At 38.7% G+C, this 26,390-nt stretch overlaps 1 protein-coding gene and 1 long non-coding RNA gene across 2 annotated transcripts in view; one reads left to right on the forward strand and one right to left on the reverse strand.

Moving 5' to 3' along the window:
• The window catches only part of STARD13 (StAR related lipid transfer domain containing 13), a 681,455-nt gene that overhangs the window by 114,988 nt on the left and 540,077 nt on the right, over positions 1 to 26,390 (forward strand). The gene's annotated exons all lie outside the window — the stretch shown is intronic.
• LOC122746808 lies at positions 1,733 to 8,127 on the reverse strand. The gene is made up of 3 exons (XR_006355575.1): positions 7,970 to 8,127; positions 6,326 to 6,426; positions 1,733 to 4,216 (listed from the first exon to the last, which is right to left on the reverse strand). It is a non-coding gene; the product is annotated as an uncharacterized LOC122746808 (long non-coding RNA).

A 26,390-nucleotide genomic window follows, 5' to 3' on the forward strand; every position in this document is an offset into this window, starting at 1 on the left:
GGTTCAGATTCATTATAGGCAGTCCCATTATAGGATGGTTGTACAATTAGGAAGGGAATGGCAAAAGGAAAGGAAGGGAGGAAGGAAAGCAAGTAAGATCTCTGTGAATGAATGGTGTAGTTGTAGGGATCTGGTATTTCTGAATGACTTTGCCTTAGTGTTTCTGTGATCCCCAGGTTATGTGTCTGTGGGGAGGTTTACTGCATGGCCTGTGCTATAAGCTGCCTGAGGATTTAGGTACAGAGAACAAATGGTTTGAGCAATGAAAACTCTATTTTCCAAAAGAAGTGATAGCTTCTTCCTTGATAATATTCTCTCTTGTATCACAGAGTCCTTATCAAAAGGAATAGAATCATAAAATGGTTGCGCTTAAAGAGGCTTTAGAGATCACTTAGTCTACCATTTCCCCAAATTGTCAACCTATATGGTCCATAGACTAGAAGTAATGCTTATACAAGGAAAAAAAGTCAGTGTTAATAATATTTCCTCCTCTAAAATGGTCAATATGAAATTGTACATGTATAAAAATATCTCTAAAGATTTATTCTGATTATTCATTGTGGCATAGACTCAGAACCTGAGTTCTCAAAAGTATAAAAGTAGAGTAGCAAGCTATGATAGCTCCTATCATACTAGTCTGATTTTACAGATGAGGAAAATGTTTTTTTGAGAGGTAGATTTGCCCAAGTTTACCTAGCAGGGTAGTACCAAAGCAGGGATTAGAACCTAGTCCTCCTGAGTACCATTTGAATATGTTTGCCTCAATATATCCATGCTACCTCTGGCTAGTAAAAATCTGTTCATTTTATAAGGAAATTAAGGACAAGTGAAGTTGCATGACTTATCTCATCACATAAGTAGCCATATACAGTAAAATCTCATACACATAAACACATATTTAAACTAATGAAAAATGTGAATTCTGGAACATTTTTCTAGAAATGCAATTTTATTTCAAGTACAAATTGTAATTCAAATTAAGCTTACAAAATATCATCTAGTAGATTTTCCTAGGTAATCTGATTTAATAAATAATAATTTGTAGTTAGCACATCAATTGTTTATATGTAAATAGTACTTCTAAATTGCTTAAGGTGACTAAAAATGTTTCCTTAAGTAAAATTCCCCTTTGTAATATAATTGACACTATTATTTTAAAATAACATTGTTATTTATAAAATGCCCTTTACTATTTCACTCATTTGGCAAAGTAAAAGTCTGAATTATGGAATATTTTTACAAAATGTAGCACTGTTGCTTTTAGGTAATATGAGTATGAACAATAATATACTTTTGCAGCTGCACCACTTTATAGTTTTAAAAGTTTTTTGTTTTGTTTTGTTTTAACATGAATTATCTCACTCTCCTACAATAAGAGTGGAGGGAATCAGGGTTCAGTTCCATACTGTCAAAATTTACAGTATATGTGTAGTTCTTCCACAGTGTACAAACAATTAAGATTTGTAATTACTTAACAAGAATCATGAATTAAGATAGGAAGCTCTCTGGTGCTACTCTGACGATCCCTCGAGTCCTAAGTTCTCTCACTTCAGGACATGGGGCAGTGTCCCAGGGTCTCCAATCCTAAGTGAATTTGGTTTTTTTTGTTTTGTTTTGTTTTTGTTTTTGCTTTTGTTTTGTGGGGCAATGGGGGTTAAGTGACTTGCCCAGGGTCACACAGCTAGTAAGTGTCAAGTGTCTGAGGCTGGATTTGAACTCAGGTACTCCTGAATCCAGGGCCAGTGCTTTATCCACTGCGCCACCTAGCCACCCCCAGTGAATTTGTTTTAAGAAGTTGATTTGAGAGTATATGTCACATCACTTGTCCTTCATGCAAAAACTGTTAGTTTTAGCTCTTAATCCTTAAAACAATCCTGTGGAGTACTAAGGACATTTATTACTATTCTTATTTTATAGAAGAGTAAACTACAGCTCTGAGAAATTAAATAGTTTACTTAAGCTTACATGTCTAGTGGAGCAGCAATAGAGCTCAGTCTTCAGTGTGCTTTCCAGTTGGGGAGAAAAGGGATGTTGGCTAAATGTTCTTATTAAACTGCATGAACTCTATTTCAAACTACTATTTTTAATTCATGTGTAACTTCAGGACAAGAAGTGCAAAATAAAAATATATTAAAGACTGGTTGTCAAATCTTATTTGTCTTCCATCTGTTAAGGCCAGGGTATGGTCTCATCATATACATATATGCCTCTGGCATTTCTACTCTCTTTTGCTTCATAATTATGTACTTTAAAGCATGAAATTATTTAAGTGGTTCTTTCATGATATTTTCTTCTTCTCTTAAATCAAAGGAAAATATACCCACAATTCCTTCAACAGCAGCTAATCTACATTTCTTTGCCTTGTAATTTTCCTTTAACAAGTGTAGGCTGATTAAAATCAATTTGAAATTGGTTTTATGTTATTGAAATGCCACTTAAAGGAGACCTTTCATTTAAAGAAGACATTTCTATGAGTAAAAGTACCATTTTATCATTCAGCTTTTAGATTTTGCATAGAACATAACTGGCAGCATTTGTTTTGATCCAGTAAGTATCTGGGATAAAGAACACCTTAAATTTTGTATACCACAAACACATTTTTTCCACTCTCCTAACACATCTATAATTAAACAAATCTGTCAAATTTTTGTTTGGATTTATAATTGGAAATAAAATTTTAAAGTTTTGAAAAAATCCAAATTCTTTTATTTTCTTAGTCTTCACTGACCTTTGAAACATGTATTTGGAATAAACTAAATCAAGTAAATATCAACATATAATGTATCTAAATTTATTTCTATGGTAGTGACTAGTATAATATTTCAAGCACACATCCTATCTTATTACTGATAGTTTTAATGAATGGGAGTAATCTCTTCAGGTACAAATATAGTGAGAAATAATGCTAATAAAATTTTTGCATTCTGATTGATAAGCACAAAAATATGTCATCATATAGTTTGGAGTTTAACAAAATTTCTGGTGCATTAAACTAAGAATACATAATACCTAAGAATACAGCCAGAATTATTTTTTTAATTGAAAAACATTTTGTTTTCTTCCAAGAGTGAGATTGTAAAAGGACTAATCTAATATTTAAAATACTTTGTACAAGTTGTAACTTCATAAATGAATCATATATTCCAATCTGATAAATGGGACAAAGTAGCAGAAAAATAGACTTGAACAAAAGAGAATGTTATAAAATAGTCTAAGATATAACAAAAGGAGAATGAACAACTTAAAACATCTATAAAAGAGAGAGTGTAATGATTTTTGGATTTGTTATTGCCAGTTGGCAAACAGGTCAATACCAAGCCAGTTAATGACAATTTAAATTGGTTATGATACCATGACATTGAGTTTTGAGGTCATGTTTAATTTCCCATATCTATAAAATCTTTATGAAAATTGTTTACACATGAGTAGATTGTACCCTTAAAGAATGTTTGAGAAGTCAATAAGTAGATTTTGGTAAATGACCAAAAAAAGACCATATATATAAATAAAAACATCAACGACTATGTCTACATATAGATGTGCATATATAGAGATACTTTGATACATTAACTTTAGGTGGAATAGATATAGAAGATATAGATATATAGATATCTAACAGAAAGGTACCATTACAAGATCTTGTAAGGGTAGAGTTCTATACAACTCACCGCCCTGTACTCAGCATTTTCATTTTATAGAACCAGTTTGGAGCTAGGAAAGTATTCCCCTAATTAGGGAAATCAGGCCCTATTTTCACATTCATTTAATCATTAAATCCCTACTCCAGAGTCCTGAGGACAATATTATTTTTTGGCTTAAGTCTATGATCTCTCTAAAGAGGGGAAAGTGCAAAAGCAGTATTCAATGTAAGATGCTAAACATAGAATCATAGTATACATTACAGAATGTATGAATGTAAATGTAATGATTAGAACAATATTGAGAAATTTAACTTATAATTACAGTTATAGTTGGTCAGGAGGCTAATATTTTAAGCCTCATCAAAGACTTAAAAGTAAAGCAGTTGAGCAATAATGCTAATTAGGTATTTCACATTTCAACTTGGTACTATCTTCTCAAACAGCCATACTTGATCTTTGCAGTGGCCCATCTAATTCAGCCACTGCCACTCCACAGACAGAAGACCTCTGGGCTTTTCAGAACTCACAAAGTTACCACCAGTCCAGAAAACAACCACCATAGGATGTTCAATCACCTAAAAACAGGAAAGAATAAATACAAAGAGTGAGAAGAGGTGACCATATGTTCATGACTTCATAGAAGCCAAGGGGAGACAGAGCAGGTGCCTCCAACTCTCCCCAACTCAACTCTGCACAGTATTTCCAAATAGTCTACATGCTTTATAGGCAGAAAGAGATCCTTGAAGAGGCCCTTATCTTACTTGTGCACAACTCCTGGAGTCACCAACTCTTCTGGTTTGGCAACCAATAAGAGGATTTTCTTCCATTTCATTTTAGGGCAAGTCCTTCAGCAATGAATTAGATGTATCCAGAAACCATCCTCAACAGTTCTTCCCCACCTCTACCCCAAGTTGACAGGTACTAAACAGAGAATATCTGTACATGTTCCGAGGAATAAGACCCATAGGCCAACTCACCCACATTACGTATGCTTGTGTGTAATTATATATGTGATAACAAATGACATGGTCCAAATCTTTTATTTCAAACTTTCTCCCTCATTTAGATTAGTAATATGTCTATACTTGTGGCATCCACTTCCTCTCCTCTTCTCTATTCTTTGCAGTATGTTTTCTGACATCAACACTCAATTGGAACTGCTCTTTCCAAAGTTTTCTATAAAAGTCATCATTGAGTACAAGCAATTATTAGGTGCCAGGCACTGTACTAAACAGTGAAGATAAAAATACAAACAGAAAACAAAAATGGTCCTCTCTTCAATTCTAATGAGGGAAGACAACACACAAAAGAGCTGACTGACCTCAGATACTTGACACCTACTAGCTGTGTGACACTGGGCAAGTCACTTAACCCTCACTGCACTGCAGAGAGAGAGAGAGAGAGAGAGAGAGAGAGAGAGAGAGATCACTCTAAGCTGAAAAGGGTACCTGTTGTGCAGGAGCATGGTGGCAAAGTCTGGAGAACGAAGGATGGTGGCTCTGGGCCCTTCTTCAAAATGCCTCCTAACTTTTCTCCCCGCTGACAGTCTCTCCCTTTTCTACTCCACTCTCCACAAAGCTATCAAGGTTATATTCCAAAAGTACAAGTTTGACCATATCACTCCCTTACTCAATAAATTCCAGTAGATCCCTATTATCTCTAGGATCAAATAAAGAAAGATTCCTCTGGCTTGCCATGTTAAGCTCTTTATAACCTGGCTTACATATAACTTTCCAAGATTTCCACCTTCATGCACCCTACAGTTAGCCAAATTGGCTTTCTTGCTAGTTTGCCATATACAATACTCTATCTCCTGTCTTTGTTTTTGCATAGGCACTTTCCTCACACCTAGAATGTTCTTCCTCCATCAGCTTTTTATTAAAGTATACATGGGAGTTAGCTTGCTTGAGTACAGCCTTCAAACCTACATTTAATCTAAGTCAAATCCTTCTTTTCAAAATCAGTAAACAACATGATAGGATATAATACTCTTCTCAATATGACCATAAAATTATCTTCAAAATCCTTCCTACTTTATTATTTTCAATGCAGACATTAATAAAAAGCATTTATTATGTGCATACTATGTTCTAAGGGCTATATCGGGCATTGGGAATAGAAATAAAAAAGAGCCATGGCCCCTACCTTCAAGGATCTTATATTCATACAGGGGAAGGCTTCCCTTCCCCTGTATTTGGATAGTAGCAGATGTCTTTTTGTTGCCTATTTTTTTAGTAATGGTATGGTCTATGATTTTCTCTATTCCTTGGAAACTTCCTCCCTTTGAAATATACGGAAAACCAAAGTGATTATATTTAAAACTGTGTTGCCTCCAGCAGATTTTTGTATTTTGTCAAGACCATGTTACTCGAATTTCTTTACTATACCACAGTGAAGTCCAATTGTGCCAGTAATTATGATCTTTTTCACATCTCCGTCATTCTTTTGGTTTCACCTACAAATGCTCTCAGAATTATCTGGCCTCTCCAGATTCGCCCCAACCTCTTTGCAGGTTTATTTTCTTCTTCATCCTTTGTTTTGTGAAATGTCTCTGGTCATTGCCTTCATTGTTTTTTTGCAAATGAGGTTTTACTCTCAACTAGAGTAGTCTTTAACAGATGAGCATTAAAACATACTACTTAGTTTGGAGGGCGCTGTCAAGTTCTGAGAATTTTCGTACTTACCCCATCTCTGCAGTAGAAATTGGTTCATAAATAACAATTATCTTAATGGAGGTCTGTTTGCGCCTCCCTATCATGTGTCAGAAGATGCCCATATTATGGAACTACGGAGGGAAAAGAGAGTGTAAATGTGCCATGCCTTAGGAAAGGTAAGGTTGACTGTCAGAGAAAGCAGCAGGTGTATTCATTTCCAGATGAGGATGATTCTTCAGCTAGAAATAACGGATCTTAGTTATACAGGCCGATTAACTAAGCTAGGAAGCTGAAAGACAGTCATGTTTTCACTTAAAAGTCACAGAAGTTCCTCCGTTAACAGTCCTGCTTCCCCACTTTACCCATGACCTCACTAGCTTCAACTTCAAAATGTCTTCGGACTCCCTCCCCCCAAAAGCTGTGCGCTGATCTTTAGAAAGACAATTGTTCAAAAGTCAGCTTTTGCTCCAACGTTATTTGGGGGAAGGGGTGGCCCGTTCTCTTTTAAGTTTTCCTAGTAATGCCTTATACAAGGTGCACCAAAAGTGTTAGTGCAGTTTCAAGCTTTAACAGCTTGACGATGTCCTAGAATTTGGGGAACACCCCTCTACAGGCCGTAAACAACGCATTAAACAAGCCGGTCCCATAATGGGGCCGGGGTCTCGGCTCCGCCCGGGGACCGGACCTCACGCCCTGCCCCCGCCCCCTGGAATTTTCGGTCAAATGAGGGGGTCGCGTTGGAGGAAGGTCCCTTCCGGATCTTATCTTTCCCTAGGATTCAACCCCAGAGACACTGTCTTAATTTCCCTGTCACCAATATAAAGGCCGCCTCTCCCGCCCGAATCAGATATGGCAGCATAGAGCACGCAGGGCTGGGACAAAGGCCGCGCCGGAGACACTCCCGCCCAAGGCGGGCAGAAAAGCGAGTCGAGATCCGGGAAAACTGGCTCCATCCGGAAGAAAGGATAGGCGGGGGGGGCGGGGTACAGGGCTGAAGCGTAGGAGTCGCCGCGAGATGGGGCGGAGAAAATGGGGAGACTGGGGCCTGAGAAAGCTTGACGAGTTCCGCTCGGCCCCCCCCTCACCACACCCAACGGCCAGACCCGCAATGCGCGGGAACCACAAAGCCCCTCCAACACCAGTCCAGGCAATTCGCTGCCGGAGGGGTAGGTGGGCTCTAGGCTCCGCCTCCCCCCGCGGGGTGGGCGGGGCTAAAGGGAAAGGAGGGTTTTGCGCTAAGGCCGCGGCTTCTCTGGAACCTTCTGAGGAAAGGGCGGGGAGGGGTGGGAGGGAGAAAGCGCGCGCGCTCGCGCGCGCGCAACCCACCGCCAACTGTGAAACATCCAACACCAGATGGCGCTGCAGCACTTGGTAGCCCAAGCACAAGACGCAAGGACAGCAGAGAAGGGTGGTGCCGGAACCTTCTCTTCGCTCCCACCCCCCTCCTTTGCAGCGCGCAGGCGCCAAACTCTAGGTCACAGATACAGAGGCCTCAAGTGGGTTACCACAAGGGGACGCGGCTGGGGCTGTGACCGGAACTTAGGGGCAACCGCTGTTTTTGAGCGCGCAAGCGGTTGGCGCGAGGAGGGGTGGGGGGGTGCGGGGAGGGAGGACGTGGCGGAGAAGAGCTGCGCGCGCACCCAAAGCGGGGGCGGGGTGGGACAGGCACATTACCTTGGCCCGGAGCGGCCCGGAGCGTGTGGCTGACGCCAACTGCGTCCCCAGACGTCTTTGCAGTCCCTGAGCCTCTTGACGTCCCTGGCAGGAGCCTTAGGCCCGGCCCATTCTGGCGCCCACACGTCCCGCGTGAGCCGGTGGGCAGGGGCGAGGCTTCTCGGGACCAAGTCTCGTCCTTGGGGCGGGCGCCTGCCCCCTCCCTCAAGGGCGGAAGGGGAAGGCTGAGGGAGGCGGCCAAAAACAACCGCGGTGGCGTGTGGAGTCGGGAGAGACAGGACTTTGTTGTTGGGCGGGGGCGGTGCCAGCCGCGATTTTATGAGGGGAAAAAGCGGGTTAAATTAAACTGTTGAGAATTGTTGCCCATGACTAACCCGCCCCCACCCCTACACTCCCCCCCCCTCCCCCGCCATGGTTCTTTGGGGTAATGACCAAACTGCTCAAATGAATCATTTAAGATGCAGCCCGTGGCGTCAGCTCTGGCCTGTGAAGGCCGCATTTCCCTGAAAGAGGGCCTCTTCCTTCGTGCAGTCGCATTCCTAAATTCTGATTCTCCATGGGTTTGGGTTTTTACAAGGAGGCCATTGTCAGCAGATGGGCTGAAACACTCGAGCTTCCCTAATTTGAATAAAATCTGGTCTATTGTACACTCCCAACTGTGGAGATCTGTTTTAGGACATTATTCTTAAAATGGGCTTCCAACAGTGTCCTTAATTTTTCTTTTGGCATTGACTGTAGAGGTAAAGGTTAAGTGTGCTTTAAGAGGATTGCATCAGACGAATGAGATTTCTTATTCCTGAGTCTTAGTAAATATCTCTGCTTCCATGAAAAACATTCAGTTGCAGTTTTGCAATAAATGCCCTTGATGTGCTTAATTTCGAGATCTGTAAAGTGCTTTTGAGGGAATATATCCTTATGGCATATTTACTTTAGAAAATTAGAGCTTCACACAGCTATTTGTTAATCATCAAAATATTTAGTGTACATATGGTATTTTCCAACTTAAATGAAACCTCTGTGCCTTAGTTTATAATCGTTTTATATGTTGGTGATAAAGCTAGACCCAAAGACATAAAATAAAACCCAGAAATGTTTAAGTAATGATAATCTTTCAAACAAAGGGTTAAGTTCCACTTTGCCTTCTTTGTTCCTTGTAAAGCAAAGTAATGAATGTTGGAAGTTTGGTGGATTAGGTGAGATAATGGGCTAGAATATGGTAGTTGGAAGTCAGGAAAGACCTGGGCTCAAATTCTACCTCTGACACAAACTGTGTGACTGGAAATTGCTTAACTGCTGTAAGCTTCAGTTGTAAAATGTGGATAACAATAGGAATAATACCTACCTACTTCACAGGGCTGTTCTGACAAGCAGATGAAAAGATATGTAAAGCACTTGGCATATCTTGAAGTGTTATATAATTGTTGGTTATTATTACTACCTCTAATGTTAAATCAGAAGAGATTCAAGTGTGCTAGAGGCATGTGGTACAAACTGAAAATGGGGTTGAAGGCCAGGGTGAGAGAGGCATATAAATTTTGAATTGGATGGAACTTTTGAAGTTCAAACACCTTCTTTTAGAGATGGGGAAATTCAAGCCCAGAAAAATCTCCTGCACTTCCCTAAATCTATCCACATTTTTGTTAATGCCACCAAGTCACCAAGCCTCAGTTTGCAAACCTTTTTTTTTTTTTTTTTTGGTGAGGCGATTGGAGTTAAGTGACTTGCCTAGGGTCACACAGCTAGTAAGTGTCAAGTGACCGAGGTTGGATTTGAACTCAAGTCATTCTGACTCCAGGGCTGGTGCTCTATCCACTGTGACACCTGGCCGCCCCAGTTTGCAAACTTTTGCATAGGATCAATTAAGAGTTCAGAGTTGGAAGAGAATTTGAGTTGGAAGAGACCTAAAGGGTTATGTAGTTCTAATCCCCACATTTTAAAGACTGGGGGGGGGGGGGGAAGAGGGCCCAAAGGGCTAAGTAACTTGTCCAAAGTCATGAAGCAGAATTCAAATCCAGCATTCATCCTAGTACACCATGCTGCTTCCTTGTCTCACTTCCCACATTCAGTTAGTTTCCACGTGCAGTCTACCTCCACAATATTTTTTATATTTTTCTCATTTCCATTCACAGTGCCACAACTCTAATTCAGACCCACTTCTCACTTGGACAATTGCAATGGCCTTCTAATTGGTATCTTTATCTAGTCTATCCTTCACACCCATAGAGCTGTCACATGAATCTTCCTAATTCCACTTATATCCATTTTATTTCCTTTCTCGAAAACCTTAAGATCATAGAATTTAGAGTTGTAAGGGACTGTTAATGTGCCTCCACCTTGCCTTTTGGAAAAATGTACATTCCTTAGCCTGTTACTTAAAGTACTACATAGTATACCTTCTCAGCTTTATTTCATGTTACTTCCTTCACATGCTGCATGTTGGACAAAATGAACTATTCTCTAATCTTGCCTTGCCTTCCTCTGCTACCACACTTGTGCCCATTCCTGGAATGTCTTCAGAGTCACAGACTTTGAGGTTTGGAATGCACCACAACAGCCTTCTAAGTACAACTCAAACAGAAAAGGGTCCCGACTATAACATACCACACACATGGTATCCAGATTCTGCTTGAAGACCTCTAAGGAAGGGTATTTAGTCAACTCATTACAAGAAGTTTTTCCTGACATCTAACCTGAATTTGCCTCTTTCCAATTTGCATCCATTACTCTTTGTTCTGCTCTCTTTGGCCAAAAAGAACAAACCCAATCCCTTTCCCACCAGACAACCCCTTAAATATTTAAAAACATCAATCACATATGCCCTGAATCTTTATCTTCTCTAAGCTAACCATTGCCAGTTCCTTCAACCAATCCTCTTATGACATTAATTTTATAAACTATGGCACCTCAAGAACTCAACACAGTACCCAAGGAAAGCTGACAAGGATAGAATACAGTGGTATTATCACTTTCCTGTTCCTGGATGCAGTGTCTCTCAGTGCAACTAAAGATCATACTTAAAACTAATAGTTTGCCTTCAGGTATGAGGTTTGGTAAGGCATTTCTCCTTTTTGAATTGTGTATTAGATTCAGCCAATATTTTAACCTGTCTTGGTTGTGGTTTGGCTTTTGTTCTCAAAGAGGACCATGCTACTCAGGTGATATCATGACTTACACTGAATTAAATATAAGTGAGGGAGGGCTGTGCAAGGTCACCAACCTCACTCCTCCAGAGCCATCTGGGTGCAGTGGCAAGATACATATCAGGACCACTGGAGATGGTTCCAGCTATTTAAGCCAATTGGGGTTGTGACTTGCCCAGGGTCACACAGCTAGTAAATGTTAAGTGTCTGAGGTCGAATTTGAACTCAGATCCTCCTGAATCAAAGGCTGGTGCTTTATCCACTATGCCACCTAGCTGTCCCCTTTTTTTCTGAGGTGATATTTGAACTTGGGTCCTCTTGACTCCAGGGCCATTGTTCTATACACTGTGCCACCTAGCTGCCTCCCAAGTCACTGAAAGAATGTTAAACAGTACAATGTCAAGCAAAGATCCTTTGGTATTCCATTGGAAACCACCTGCCACATTGACCTTGAACAAACCAGTTCTGAGTCCCTGTAATTGTATTATCATCTAGTCCACATCTCTCCATCTTATACACAAGAGTAGTGAAAGATACCTTATCAAAGACCTTGCTAAAATCTAGGTAAATAGGACAAGCATGTAAAGTGTCTACTAGAGAACAGGCATTGTACTAAACTCTGGGAATACAAATAAGAAAGCTCCTGCCCTCACAGAGCTTATAATGTAATGAGAGGAGACAACACAAAGGAAGGTGAAAAGGGAGTGGAGGGGAAAGGGTATCCAGCATGATAATGTGAAGTCAAATCCAAGCAGTACAGCTGCTGGGAAATAAGAGTTGTCTGGGCTTCTGAGTCCTCTTAAAATGGGGGCTCAGAATGAGGAGTCTTTTGCTTCACTCACCAGCCCTCTAATCAGATACAAATGAAGGAGTGGGTACCAAAGCTGATGAGTTTGTGGTGATGAGTTTCCTGGTCATGAATTTTACTATTCATCTACTAGTTTAATAATCCTGTCAAAAAAGAAAATGAGATTATTCTGAAATCATTTGTTCTTGATGAAGTCAAGTTCAGATCTACATAATTGCCTCTCTAAATGTTCAACCATTTTCTTAATGATCCATTTTAGAATTTTCCTAGGAACAGAAGTCAAGCTCACTGGCCTATAGTCTGCAGATTCTGTTCTCTTCCCTTTTTTGGAAAATCAGGACATTTCCCTTGCTTCTCTTCCATTTTCCATGTTCTTTCAAATGTTCCTGACAGTGATTCAGCAATTACATCTACCAGTTCTTTCAAGTCCCAGAGATGTAGTTCATCTGGGTAAGATGATTTTATTTTAATTCATCAATACTATTAATAGCTAATAATAATAGTAGGTAACAGCTAAGTATAGTACTGTAAGAATCACAAAATTATTATCCCCATTTTACATGGTAAGAGACTGGGCACAGAGTTGTCAAATGATTTGCCTAGGGTACATAGCTAGGGAATGTTAGGTAGAATTTGAATTCAGGTTTTCCTGACTTAAAGATCTGTTACCCCATTTAACATGTCATCTTTCTATTTCCTGAGCACCTAGATGCTCTCTTACTCTTACTCTCTCCTTACATATCTTCACTGTCTACTCCCTGTCAGTCATTTTTGTCATCTCTGTTTAGCAGAGAAAATAGAAGAAAAATAAGAAATATCAGCTCTTCCTTCTCTCTGGGGTTTGTTATCTTTGCCTCATTCATTCCAAGCAAAGGTATCATTCTTTCTTTGATATTCCTTTTTCTCTTAATAAAGCTAAAAAAAAAAATCCTAAACCTTGGTTCTTCTTGGCATGTCCTGTTAGCCCTATCTCTGTTTTTTTTTTTTTTAAGTGCAGCAATTGGGGTTAAGTGACTTGCCCAGGGTCACACAGCCAGTAAGTGTTAAGTGTCTGAGGCCAGATTTGAACTCAGGTACTCCTGACTCCAGGGCCGGTGCTCTATCCACTGCGCCACCTAGCTGCCCTGCCCTATCTCTGTTTTAATAGGACTATGCCATGCTCTTATATCTATCCTTTGTTACTTTGGCCTTTCTTTCATCTTTTTTAAAATATATATATAAGTTGGTTGGTGAGTTCCCTATGCATACACATTTGATCTCTTTAGACAGATTCCATTTTTCATATTCATTGGAATTTTTTCCCTTTGTATCTTGAAAACTCCATTCTTAATATAATTCATGATTTCTCTCACCTGAGAGCTTCTATATAGCTCCACTATATCACTCTTTGGAGAGTAAGCAGCTGCTTCTTCAGAGCATCAAGCTCCCTCTTCAGGAAGAACCTCAAATCTGTTTTTTAAGCTCTAATTATGTAGCTGCCCTTTTTTATTTCCTTTCACTGTGTAACACTTTTTCGTTCTCCACAATTAGGACAAGGGTTATATTTCCCTTCCTCTATCTCATATCCATTTTTCCCTCTCCATTGAAGTCTCATTCATTTCTGCCCCTGCAACTTCTTCCTCTAATTGCCTGGTTCCTCCCAGGACCTCCTTTTTAAGAAGAGGGCCTAGGTTGGCCATGTCTTCATTCCACTCTGAGTTCCTTTCTTGACTATCTGGACTTTTTATCCACCATACCCTCTCACCTGTACCTTATTCCTTTTCCTATCCCCACCATTTTCAGCATCCTTTTACTTATTGTCTTCCCTGGTTAGAATTTAAGCTTCATGAGAGCTGGATTGAGCTTTCTACTTATTCCTTGCACTTAGAACAGTACCTAGTATATAGTAATTTCTTAATAAATGCTTCTTGACTGCCATTTCCTTTAGGAACATTTTTTTCTCCCTAACAACCTAGAGTGTGTAGAAGTATTCTTTAAGTACCTTCTCCTCCTCTAGGAAGGATATCAGTTTACACTTATAATACAGACAACAGTCATTGAACTGTGGCAAAATCTCCATACTGGTTGAGATTTTTCAGCCTTGCTTTTTTGTTTTGTTTTTTGTTTGTTTGTTTTTTAATTATGTGGGGTTATCCATATCTCAACTCAAAAATTAAAACTTTTATAACAAATTTTCACCTTTTAAGAAGTACAAGCTACTCAACTTCCCTTCCTTTTTAATCAACAACAACCTCATAAACCTCCCCTTCTGTCGGGTACCAACATCTTTATTGTTGTCATTGCTCAGTCATTTTCAGTTGTGTCCAACTCTCTGTGACTCCTGGAGTTTTCTTGGCAAAATATGCTGGAGTGATTTGCTATTTCTGGAGCTCATTTTACAGGTAAGGAAACTGAGGCAAACAGGGTTCAGTGACTTGCCCAGGGTCAAACCGCTTGTGTTTGAGCTCAAATTCCTGGCTTCAGGTCCTGCACTCTATCCACTGCTCTACCTAGCTGCCTAGGTGAATGAAACCAACCTCTGGTTTCATCAGTTTACCCCACCTACCAATCTACTCATTGCCTTGTTTTATATTTTAATTGCTTTACTTGTCTCCTTTTGCCAACTACCTTCTTCTCTACTATCCTGAGGTTGAACTTCCCTCCTTTCTAAATACGGATTGAGTTATCATCTCTTGCTGCTCAGTGGCTACATACGGAAAGCTCCTGAGTCCTTCAGAACCTAGTCATGCCTGGCTCTTTAAAACAATAAGAGATTGTTATTCCCAAAGTGCCCAGGCACTGAACTAACACATATGGCCTTCCAGAGGTAAGTAGATTAGCTCTGTGCATGCCCTGTTACAAATGAGCAGAAAGGCAGCACTGCATAGAAAACTTTGTACTAGTTTTGTGTGTGTGTGTGTATGTGTGTGAAACTAGGTTATCTCTTCCAGTTCGATTCTGGGAGTAAAAGGGTGCATTGTGGATTCTAATCCTCCCTACTACCAACTAGTTGAATTACTTCTCTCTTGAGCCTCAGTTTCCTCATCTATAAAATAAGGTTGGATTATGTTACCTCCTACCCTTCCATATCTTAGATTCAATTAATATTCTTTCCAACTGTTTGAAACAATTCTCTATGTTCCTTTACCACAAAGATAAAAGTATTCTGTTATGCTTGTTTCAAAATAATGCATGCTGATGGGTAATATATACCTCTTCCATTAGGAAGATAAGTTTTTACAACTACATGGCTCAACAAGTGGAGCATTAATTTATAGCTCAAACCAGGTCTAGAAATTCATAGTTTTATGCCTTTTTCCTGAAATGTAGTATTTATCTGCTATAAGAACCTAAGAGATATACTCAAGTTGTCTTTAGGACATAATTCAAACAGCTATTCTTTGTATGAATACATCACGTTAACTTGATTATTCACAAAATTAAAGAATGGCCAAAAGGCATTAATTGAATATTAATGCCAAATAAGTCAACTGTACTCTAGTAGAACCATTCATTCTTCTAATAGGTTTATGTTGCCTTTCAGCCAGCAACATTTGGTATCTCAAACTGATAGTCAGTGAAAAATTACTTAGCTAGTTAGCAGTAGAAGGGAGACTAAGAGACCCTAATGGCTACCTCTTGACTCCCAGGATTTCCAGATTGAAAAAGGCCTTAGAGATACTGTAGCACAAATTCATTTTTATATGATTGGATACTAGTCCAATGTTCTTTCCTATAACCTGTGCTGTCTTTGTGTTCCTTTTGCATTCCCTACCTGAATTGACCTCATTTCTGTACACAGCTATCCAAATCAAACCCATCTTTGAAAGGCTAGCTTGTTTTACCTTCTCTAGAAAGCCTCTTTTGAAAATTTTGACCCCGACTTATCTTTTCCTTCTACAAACTTCTGTCACATTTGTTGTCTGTATCAAACATCTTATAAGTTGATCATATATGGCCTTTATTGTCATTCATTTTATGTGTATATATTTTGTCACCCTAAGAAGATAGACAATTGTTTTTTAACGTTTTAATAATATTGTTTATTACTACTAATAATAATATTCTTTATTACTTTTGTTTGTTTGTTTAGTGAGGCAATTGGGGTTAAGTGACTTGCCCAAGGTCACACAGCTAGTAAGTGTTAAGTGTCTGAGGCCAGATTTGAACTCAGGTATTCCTGACTCCAGGGCTGGTGCTCTAACCACTGCGCCACCTAGCTGCCCCTCTTTATTACTTTTTAAAATTTTTGTATTGCCTAGATTTCCTTGCCTTTCTACCTCTCTGAGAGTCATCCACATAGGAAAGAATTTTTAAAAAAAGAATAAGAGGGGGGCAGCTAGGTGGCACAGTGGATAAAGCACTGGCCCTGGATTCAGGAGTACCTGAGTTCAAATCCGGCCTCACACACTTGGCACTTACTAACTGTGTGACCTTGGCAAATCACTTAACCCCCATTGCCCCACAAAAAAAAAAATAAGAAAGGGAGCATCTAGGTGGCACAGTGGATAAAGCATCAGCCTTGGATTAAGGAGTACCTGAGTTCAAATCCGGCCTCAGACACTTGACGCTTACTAGCTGTGTGACTCTGGGCAAGTCACTTAACCCTCATTGCCCTGCCCCCCCCCCAAAAAAAGGAAAAAGGCAACATCAAGATAACACAATCCTCAGACACTTAACACTTACTAGCTGTGTGACCCTCGGCAAGTCACTTAACCCCAATTGCCTCACTAAAAAAAAAATAAAATAAAAAAATAAGATAACACAATCCTGTTGAAATATAAAGTTTCATAATTTATAATCAATATCCCAGAGGATTTAACAAAGACCATTAAAATTATGAGCTCTAAAGAGAGCTTTGTTTTGTCATAGTAGTTAATAAATGAAGATGTCATTCACTGTAAAACAAAGAAGCAATGTTTCTGGCATAGTACAGTAGAATTATTTTACATTAATGCCAGTGAAGCCCTTAAGGCATTTCTTAATTTTGTGAATAATTGAGTTAACATGATGTATTGATACAAAGAAAAATTGACTGTTTGAAAAACAAATTCCCCAAGTTCTAAAAACAATTTGGTAATACCTTATAAGATCTTATAATAGATAATGCTATACTTCAGGTAGACAAATGTAAAGTTTTGAGTGAATTTCCATCCCTAATGTCATATTGAGTCAGGACATGTCTATAGTTCTATATCCTCCAATTGGTCAGTATCTTTCCTACCCATGGTAACCTTCATCATTGATGTAGAGACTCTAAAGAGCTTCCAAATTCCTACTTTATTTCCCTCTAGACCTGCAGGGGTTCTTAACATGGGGATCTGTGAACTTATACATATATACACATATCTAAACTATATACACACACATCTAAAATCATATATCTGCATATATAAAACTATTTCCATATACTTGATTTCCTTTGTAATGTGATCTATGTTATGCATATAAAAACAGTATTCTGAGAAAGGGGTCCATAGACTTCACTACATTGCCCGTGGGACCATTTTTAACAATCCCTGTTCCAGAGCTAGGGATGCTTTCTGCAACATTTAGAATCTGAGTATTTGACTCAGGGTGGTAGTGGCAGAGAAGCAAGGACTCTCTAAACAGGGGCGGGGGGAATATCTATAGTTTCTATTTGATTTGTATGACAGAAAGCTGGTAAGATTTGTTGGAAAATAGAAATGAGATATAAAAAAATCTCAATAGTCAGAGGGCTGAATCTGTCAAGATGAAATTTAATAGGAAAATATATCAAGTCAAAAGGTTAAAAAATCAACTTCATGGATGCTGAATGATGAAGACATGATGGTACATCAATCATAGAAAAAAAAAGCAAGTTTTTATCTTAATACAAACTCAGTGTAGCAGCAGTATTTGGCAACCAAAGAATCTTAGATGACATTAGATTGAATTAATAGATATATAGAGTGCAAAAGGACACTACAGCAGTTGGGCAGATGGGTGATGCAATGGATAATGCTGGGCTTGGAGTCGGGAAAACTCTTCTTCAGGAGTTCACATCTAGTCTCAGACACTTACTAGCTGTGTCACTTAACCCCATTTGCCTTAGTTTATTCATGGGCAAAATGATCTGAAAAAGGAAATGGCATGCTCCACTGTCTTTGCCAAGAAAACCTCAAACGAGGTCATGGAAGGTCCAACATGACTTAAAAAGACTGAACCACAACAAAACTGATCAAAAGTGAGGTATGTCAAAGTCCCACTGCATTCTGTGTTCATCGGACTTCTGCTGGAATATTAGTCCATAGTATCATGGAACTGGGGCTAGAAGGAAGCACAGGCCTCCTAGTTCCATCTCTTCATTTCATAGCTGAAGAGAATAAGTGACTTGCCAGAGGTCACACAGATAGTGTATGCATCATATTTTTAAAAAAAATTTTAGTAATAATAACATTTTTATTTAAAGTTCTAAGTTCCAAATTCTATCCGTCTTTCCCCTCCCCTCCTCCCCCTTCCCTAGGGGCAGCTAGGTGGCACAGTGGATAGAGCACTGGCCCTGGAGTCAGGAGGACCTGAATTCAAATCTCAATTCAGATACTTACTAGTTGTGTGATCCTGGGCAAGTCACTTAAACCCAATTGCCTTAAAAATATCGGGGGCCATCTCCAGTCATCCTGATGTATATCTTGCCACTGGACACAGATAGCTCTGGAGGAGAGAGTGAAATTGGTGACCTTGCACAGCCTTCCCTCACTTAAATCCAATTCTGTGAAAGTCATGACATCGGGGTGTCATGGTCCTTTTAAAGAACAAAGGACAAGGGGCAGCTAGGTGGCGAAGTGGATAGAGCACTGGCCCTGGAGTCAGGAGTACCTGAGTTCAAATCTGGCCTCAGACACTTAACACTTACTAGCTGTGTGACCCTGGGCAAGTCACTTAACCCTAATTGCTTCATTTAAAAAAAAAAAGACAAGCAACAACCCCTCTCCCTGAGGTGGTAAGCAACCAGATATAGGTTGTACAGGTGCAATTATGTAAAACATGACCATATATGACATTTTGTATAAGAAAACATGAGCAAAAGAAAAAAATGAAAAAAAAAGTAAAAAATAGCATGCTTCAGTCTATGTTCAATCAATATCAGTTCTTTCTTTGGAGGTGGATAATATGCTTCATCATTAGTCTTTTGGGATTGTTTTGGATCATTGTATTGCTGAGAATAGTTAAGCCATTCACAGTTCTTCATCAAACAATATTGTTGTCACTGTGCACAACATTCTCCTGGTTTCTGCTCACTTCACTGTACATCAGTTCATACAAGTCTTTCCAGGCCTTTCTGAAAGCATCCTGCTTGTCTTCTTGTAGCACAATAATATTCCATCGCAATCATATACCACAGCTTGTTTAGCCATTCCCCAGTTGATGGGCATTCCTTTGATTTCCAGTTCCTAGCCACCACAAAAAGAATAGCTATAAATATTTTTGTACAAATCTTTTTCTCTTTTGGGGGGCACATAATATTTTAGGAGGAACATTGGCAAGCCAGAGCACACAGAGGAATATTAACAGGATGCTGAGAAGATTGAAAACAATAGTATATGAAGAGCTGGGCATACTTAACTTGGAGAAGACTTCAGTAAGCATTTTAAGACTACTACATATAGAGCATTGTGTTTCCTAGGGATAAAATAGTGCTTTGCAGATATTTAAAGGGTTATTATGTGATAGGAATGTGAAAGAAATTGGTCCAACATTCACACTAGAAAAACAAATTAGTGAGAAATCTATATTACACAGTCTATGATGTGCAGTTTATAAGCATTCCATCATGTTAGTATATCAATATGTATTTCTCTTGGACAGATATTGCAGGTGGGCACTAAGTTTGGTCCAGAACTGAGATAAAGGATATTAGGTTGTATAGCATTTGGTAAGTTGTATGGGAATGATCCCAAACTGTTTACTGCTATAGAAACCTATCTCTTTAATATCATTATTCTCCCATGGATGCTACATAATGGTGAATCATGGAAAACCACAGTCCTGGAAAGATCAAAATCACAAAATATAATGGAAAAACACATAGTAAGAGTAATAAGCTGAAGCATGTTTCCAGTAATGCCTTGCATATGGAAAGTAGTGTAAAGGACATTGAAAACCCACATGATCCAAAAAAGAGTGGTAAGGGAGTCACATATTAAGAATGAAAGATTTTTTTTAAAAAAAGAGATAATAGATATTAACCAAGTGGTTTTTTAACTTCTAAAATATTAAAAAGAGCCAAAGGAAATTCTCTGGCATTTTAGTTTTTTTTCTTTTTTTAGTAAGGCAATTGGGGTTAAGTGACTTGCCCAGGATCACACAGCTAGTAATTGTTAAGTGTCTGAGGCCGGATTTGAACTCAGGTACTCCTGACTCCAGGGCCAGTACTCTATCCACTGCGCCACCTAGCTGCCCCTCTCTGGCATTTTGAATGAATTAATTTTTGAAAGAGTTGCAAAGACTTGGACAAATGTGACAAAGGATTTCATTTTGCATTAGTTCATGTCTTTAAGGGTTTTTTTCTGAAATTGGAGAACAATTTATATAAAAACAATAATATTGTAAAGATAATCAACTTTGAAAGAATTCTTATCAACACAGTGATCAACCACACTTCTAGAAGATTCATGATAAAACATTCTGTCCACCTCTAGGTAGGGAGAAGTAATGGACTCAGAATAGAATCAAAAGATATTTTCCTCCCTCCCTCCCTTCTTCCTTTGTTTTTCTTGCCTTCTCAATGGGTAGGGATAGGAATTTCAAACTGAAAATAAAAATGAATTTAAAAAAAGGTTTAGAGCTGGAAGGAACTTTAGAAGCCATATAGTTAAACTCCTTCATTTTACAGATGAGGAAACAGAGATTGAGTGAGGTTAAATGAATTGGCCAAGGTTACAGAGATGGTAAGTGACAGAGAGGATTTGAACCAAGGCCCACTGACTCCAGGGCCAGTTATTTTTCCACTGTATCATTCTGCATTAGTTGTTAAATATGTTCTAGAGATGGTTGTACAATAGTATGTAATTGAACTAGATGACTGTTAAGGTCCCTCCCAGCTCTATAAAATTGTGAGTCTATTATTTTTTAAAACATCTTTATCAGGTAAAGGAGTGAAAATTTTTTTACTTTAAAATTATATAACTTTTTTTTTCTTTTGCAAATATACGCCAGCTATTTTAGGCTTTAATCTTTTGCAAAAGGCAACAAACACCAACCAATCTGAATTACTTGCAATTTTCTGAACTTAGCTCACCATTTCTTGACTTTATATCTTTGCTTATGCTGGCATATTTACCTAGAATGCATGCACTGGCCTGGCTCTCATCCCTGCCTTTCAACATCTTTCATAGTCTTCAAAAGCCAGTTCAGAGACCATCTCTGCTATGAAGCTGGGAATAAATTCTTCTGTACCTGGACTACAAGAACATTATTTTTTACGTCTCTTATATGTTATAATCATCTACTTATTTTAGTTATTTGTGTGTAACAAGTATATTCTGGCCTCACTGTCCCAGAGCAAGGCTGACTCTTAGCTCCCTTTCAAGATTCTAGAGGTACCCTGAGGGGTTGCGGGATGTTCCTTTTCTAATGACATTGGTTTAAACCCCTATCAGCTAGCCACCATGAATGACTAGCACGACCATTTAATTTGACTGACATCAATTAGCTTTTCGAAAGGGATGTTTACCTTGAAGCTATGGCAAGAGCAAACATTTGCCTCTAACACCTCAAGGACCTACTCTCCTATGTGCCACCTCAGTCTACGGTACTCTCAGATTTAGCTAATTTCCTATACAGCATTGATATCACAAGTTAATGTTCCAAATTTGGTACTGACACTGGATGAATCTTTGTATCATCTACTCCTGGGCTAGGTCCCAAGTGTCTCTAATTGCTCTGGCCTGGCTGCAAAACCTGACATGAATTCAGACTCCTGGAATCTCAAACCATTGATTCCTGTATTCCTGGACCCCTAGACACCTGGAGGCTCACCTTCCTACCCTTTTAAAACTCCTTCACCTAAAATGAAATGATTGATCCTGAGGCAAATAAGGATCAAGGCCCATTTTCAAGGGACCATATGTTGGCCCACCTCAAAGGGGAGAAGGCCTAATTCTTTTACAACCATTGCCTCTTATTGGATACCATCAGTGGAAGGAGTCAAACCAGGAGAGGGTAGCTGAATAGAATGGCTGAGGCTCTGGGTGACTAGTATTTTTTGAAGGTGTCCCCAGTTATGGCTATGAAGCATTCTGAAAAGGCTTCTCTTAAGTATGTGATTAGCAGACTACAATCAGTATGTCTACACATTCTCCACAGTCTTTTTAAGACACTTCCATTAGATAACATCACAGTCTCTCCAGGTAGCAGGATCTCCAGCTTCTTTGGCAGAGCCATCATCAGAGGCAGTCTGCACATGTACCAGTTCCTATCCAATACATAAATAATTTACTGCCCTTACTAGACTATAAAGTCCTTATGAGAAGGGACAAACTGTAATCTATTAATAAATAAATCTGTTAATTAGATGCAGTCTGATGTGAAGAATAGAAAATTTTGGAGTCAGGAAGATCTAGGTTCAAATTCAACCCCTGACACACTGATGGATTAAATTGCTGGATTCCTCAGTGCTCCAGGCAAGTATGTAAGCAATGAATTACAGGTCAAAAAAGAAAACCCCTTGACAAATATTAATTGAATCAAATTCTGATCCCATTAGCTATATTTTAAAAAGATTTTAACCTGCTTCAGAGGCAAAATTGGCATATCATTTCTTAGCTAAATGACCTAGCATGGTTTCCTTTTAAAAAATAAAGTTTGGGGCAGCTAGGTGGCACAGTGGATAGAGCACTAGCCCTGGAGTCAGGAGGACCTGAGTTCAAATCTGGCCTCAGACACTTAACACTTACTGGCTGTGTGACCCTGGGCAAGTCACTTAACCCCAATTGCCTCACTAAAAAAATAAAATAAAATAAAGTTTTGATTGCTAATTCTCAGCACATAGGTTGTCCCCCAAATCCCATCAGTTCATTACTATCTGATATTTATCTTATCCCTCTAGCTCAATTCTCTATTTTTTATGTATTCTGTAATCTTGACCTAATTCTTTAAGTGTTGTTCCTAAACCATGTCCCAGAATTTTTTTCATTGGTGCTTACCAGACTGAAAATATTTTATTCTGAATGTACCACTATAAATTAAAGTAATGCTTGCCACTTTCACAAATTATGGGGCAGCTAGGTGGTGCAGTGGATAAAGCATCGGCCCTGGAGTCAGGAGTACCTGAGTTCAAATCTGGCCTCAGACACTTAACACTTACTAGCTGTGTGACTCTGGGCAAGTCACTTAACCCCAATTGCCTCACTAAAAAACAAAACAAAAAAACAAATTATGAATTTGTCATTTTCACATGAAATCCCAAATAGCAGAGTCAGTATAACTATAGGTCTAATTTTGCTTTTACTGTTCTAAGAAATGGCAGAAAGTACATCAAACTGAGTTCCACATCTCATATGTACATTGACTTTGCTACTGCAATATTATTGCTGCTAGCATGTTCTTTTGGGAAGAGGAAATGAAGATGAGGAGAGTAATCTCCCCAGTTTCAATCTGATACTTAGTAATTTAGGGAGAGACTTCTTGTGATCCCAGAGAAAGTTCTAAGAACCATTATGTTCCTTTACAGTGAACGGCCAGTGGCCACTCAGATATGATAAAAGGAGGATAGGGTGAGGATAAAGAACAACATACTTATTGAGCTGCCCAGTAACATTTTTAATGTGGGTTCAATGACCATTATTATCTCACTTACAGTAAAGGAGGGAAAAAGAGACAGAATTCTTTTCCATTCTCCTTATAAAAATTTAGAATTTTTTAGAAGCATCGTTATAAATGGCAGTTAGGTTCCCAGCCCAACCCATTAAAGCTTATTTAACAGAAAGTTAAGTAATGTTATGTTATATTATTATATTATATCTAACTTTACATACATAGTTAAATAATTTTATTGTAATTTAGTCATTTTAGTAATGTCTAACTCTTCATGGCCCCATTTGGGAATTTTTTTTTTTTGCAAAGATACTAGAGTGATTTGCCATCTCCTTCTCTAGCTCATTTTACAAATGAGAAACTGAGGCAAACGGGATTAAGTGATTTGCCCAGATGAGTCTTCCTGACTCGAGACTTGGAACTCCATCCACTGCACAAACTAGCTGTCTCAGTTAAATAATAGTAATAGTCATATTATACAGCAAGGGTCAATCCATGAAACGTGTTTGGAGTTTTGCCATTCCTAATTCAGGGCAACTATGTGAAAGCTTGGGGGCTAGGGAAAAAGTGGCATAGATGGGGCTTCTTCCAGCCATGTGTGGTTCATTACTGAAGGCCTTGGTCTTTGAGATAAGAAAGAATTCATTATTAGCTGAAGATCTGGAAGAGCTAATGACCCAGTGAATGTACAAAAGAGAGCAGCTTGCCACCTCACCTTTCATTCTTTTCTGATTGCAACCTTATTAGGACTGTTTGGAGTATTTGTGGCCAAATCTAACACCTATCTGGATAAAGTATGGGCTTAAATACTATTTTTGTCTCAGTCTAAGCCCTTATAGCTACATTTTTGTCTAAAAAAGGAATTTAATTTTTAAAATATATTTATTAAGCTCTTTTATTGCGTATGGCTTTATCTTAGGAAATAGGTGAAATGAGATTGGTACCTATTATCAAAGAATTTCCAATTCAGTAGGAAAAATAAGATTCTTACATATATAACTACAGTACAAATTAGAGCAGAGGGAATCAACCAAGTATTTCCTTATATAATGAAAAAACTATTTTGTTTGGGGAGAGACCTACTTACTTTTATTTTATTATTCAGGAAATAAACATTACTCACTATCCTACTTCACTATTCAAAATTTTTCTAGTTTGAAAATACAACTGAAATGGTAATTGTTTTATAACCAATAATTCTATTATCAATTCGTGTTTTTTATGACTAATCAGGTCTGAAACGTCATTTTTGTCTTAGTGAAACACATATCCTCAGCTATATTTCCAGGTCTCATAGGGCCCTCCTCCAAAGTTATCATGAATCTCTTGGGTTCAGCAACTGAAGTTAGTGAAGAAATTTAGTTTTAAAATATGTGAAAGTATGAGAGGTGGGAATATGGGAAGAAATATATTTGGCAAGCAATAATACCTGGCATTTATATACCACAGTTTAAAGTACCTTGTTCATTTTATCTCATTTGAAAGGATATTTAAAAAGGAGTGAGAACTGTGTTATCATTTATTCTATACCCAATGAGTTGCAGCAAGTACTACTGTGTGATGCAAAAAAATAATGTGGTCATTACACTCCATATGAACATGTAGCATCTAAACATGAAAAGTCATGCTCATTTACCAAGCAGGTCTATGAAATTAGCCTAACATAAGAAATTAACAGTGGACTAGTATGAAATGGATTGATACTCAAGGTTAAAAGCTTTATATTACTGGACTGTATTCCAAGATTTGATCTTTCAGCTATTCCCTTAGTAGAATGTATACCCTTTGAGGACAGGGATTGTTTATTTGGGGGGGGGTTGTTTGTTTTTGTCTTTGTATCCCCATTGCTTTGTACAATCCTTTCCCTGGGGAAAGTATATACTTAATAAATACTTTAAAAATTGATTACAAGTTTGTAACTTCAGTGATCAGAATACAGTAATCAGGCTTCCAAGAAAGTTGGCTCTCAGGCAAGACTGATCTGTGCCAGGAAGTCAATTTAATAGTTAACAATGAGAAAACAATTGCTAAATTCATGTTGATTGTACAGACTCCCAACTTGGGAATCGAATTAAGATAAAAGGTTGTTTTATGAATACACAGAAAAGAGCAATAAAAGTGCCATTAGTGATAAACATGCCAAGGAGCTCCTATGTGTCCTCATCTGTGTACCCTCTCTCCTAGCAATGCTGGCAACACATAATAACTATAATAATAATGGCTAGCACTTGTATAGCACTTTATAGCTTGCAAAGTTCTTTATATAGCTTATCTCATTTGATCCTCATAACAACCCAGGGAGGTAAGTGCTACTATTATCCCTATTTCATTGTTGTTCAGTCATTTTCTGTTGTGTCTGACTATTTGTGACCCCATTTGGGATTTTCTTGTCAAAGATACTGGAGTGATTTGTCATTTCTTTCTCCAGCTCATTTTTATAGATGAGGAAACTGAGGCAAACAGGGTTAAATCACTTGTCCAGGGTCACTTGCCCAGCAAATCTGAAGTCAGATTTGAATTCATGAAGATAAGTCTTCCTGACCTGGTGCTTTATCCACTATGCCACATAGGTGCCCATTTTTTTTTGCAGGGCAGTGGGGGTTAAGTGACTTGCCCAGGGTCACACAGCTAGTAAGTGTCAAGTGTCTGAGGCCGGATTTGAACTCAGGTACTTCTGAATCCAGGGCCGGTGCTTTATCCACTGTGCCACCTAACT

Source organism: Dromiciops gliroides, chromosome 3, assembly GCF_019393635.1.
Source record: "Dromiciops gliroides isolate mDroGli1 chromosome 3, mDroGli1.pri, whole genome shotgun sequence".
NCBI classification, from domain to species: Eukaryota; Metazoa; Chordata; class Mammalia; order Microbiotheria; family Microbiotheriidae; genus Dromiciops; species Dromiciops gliroides.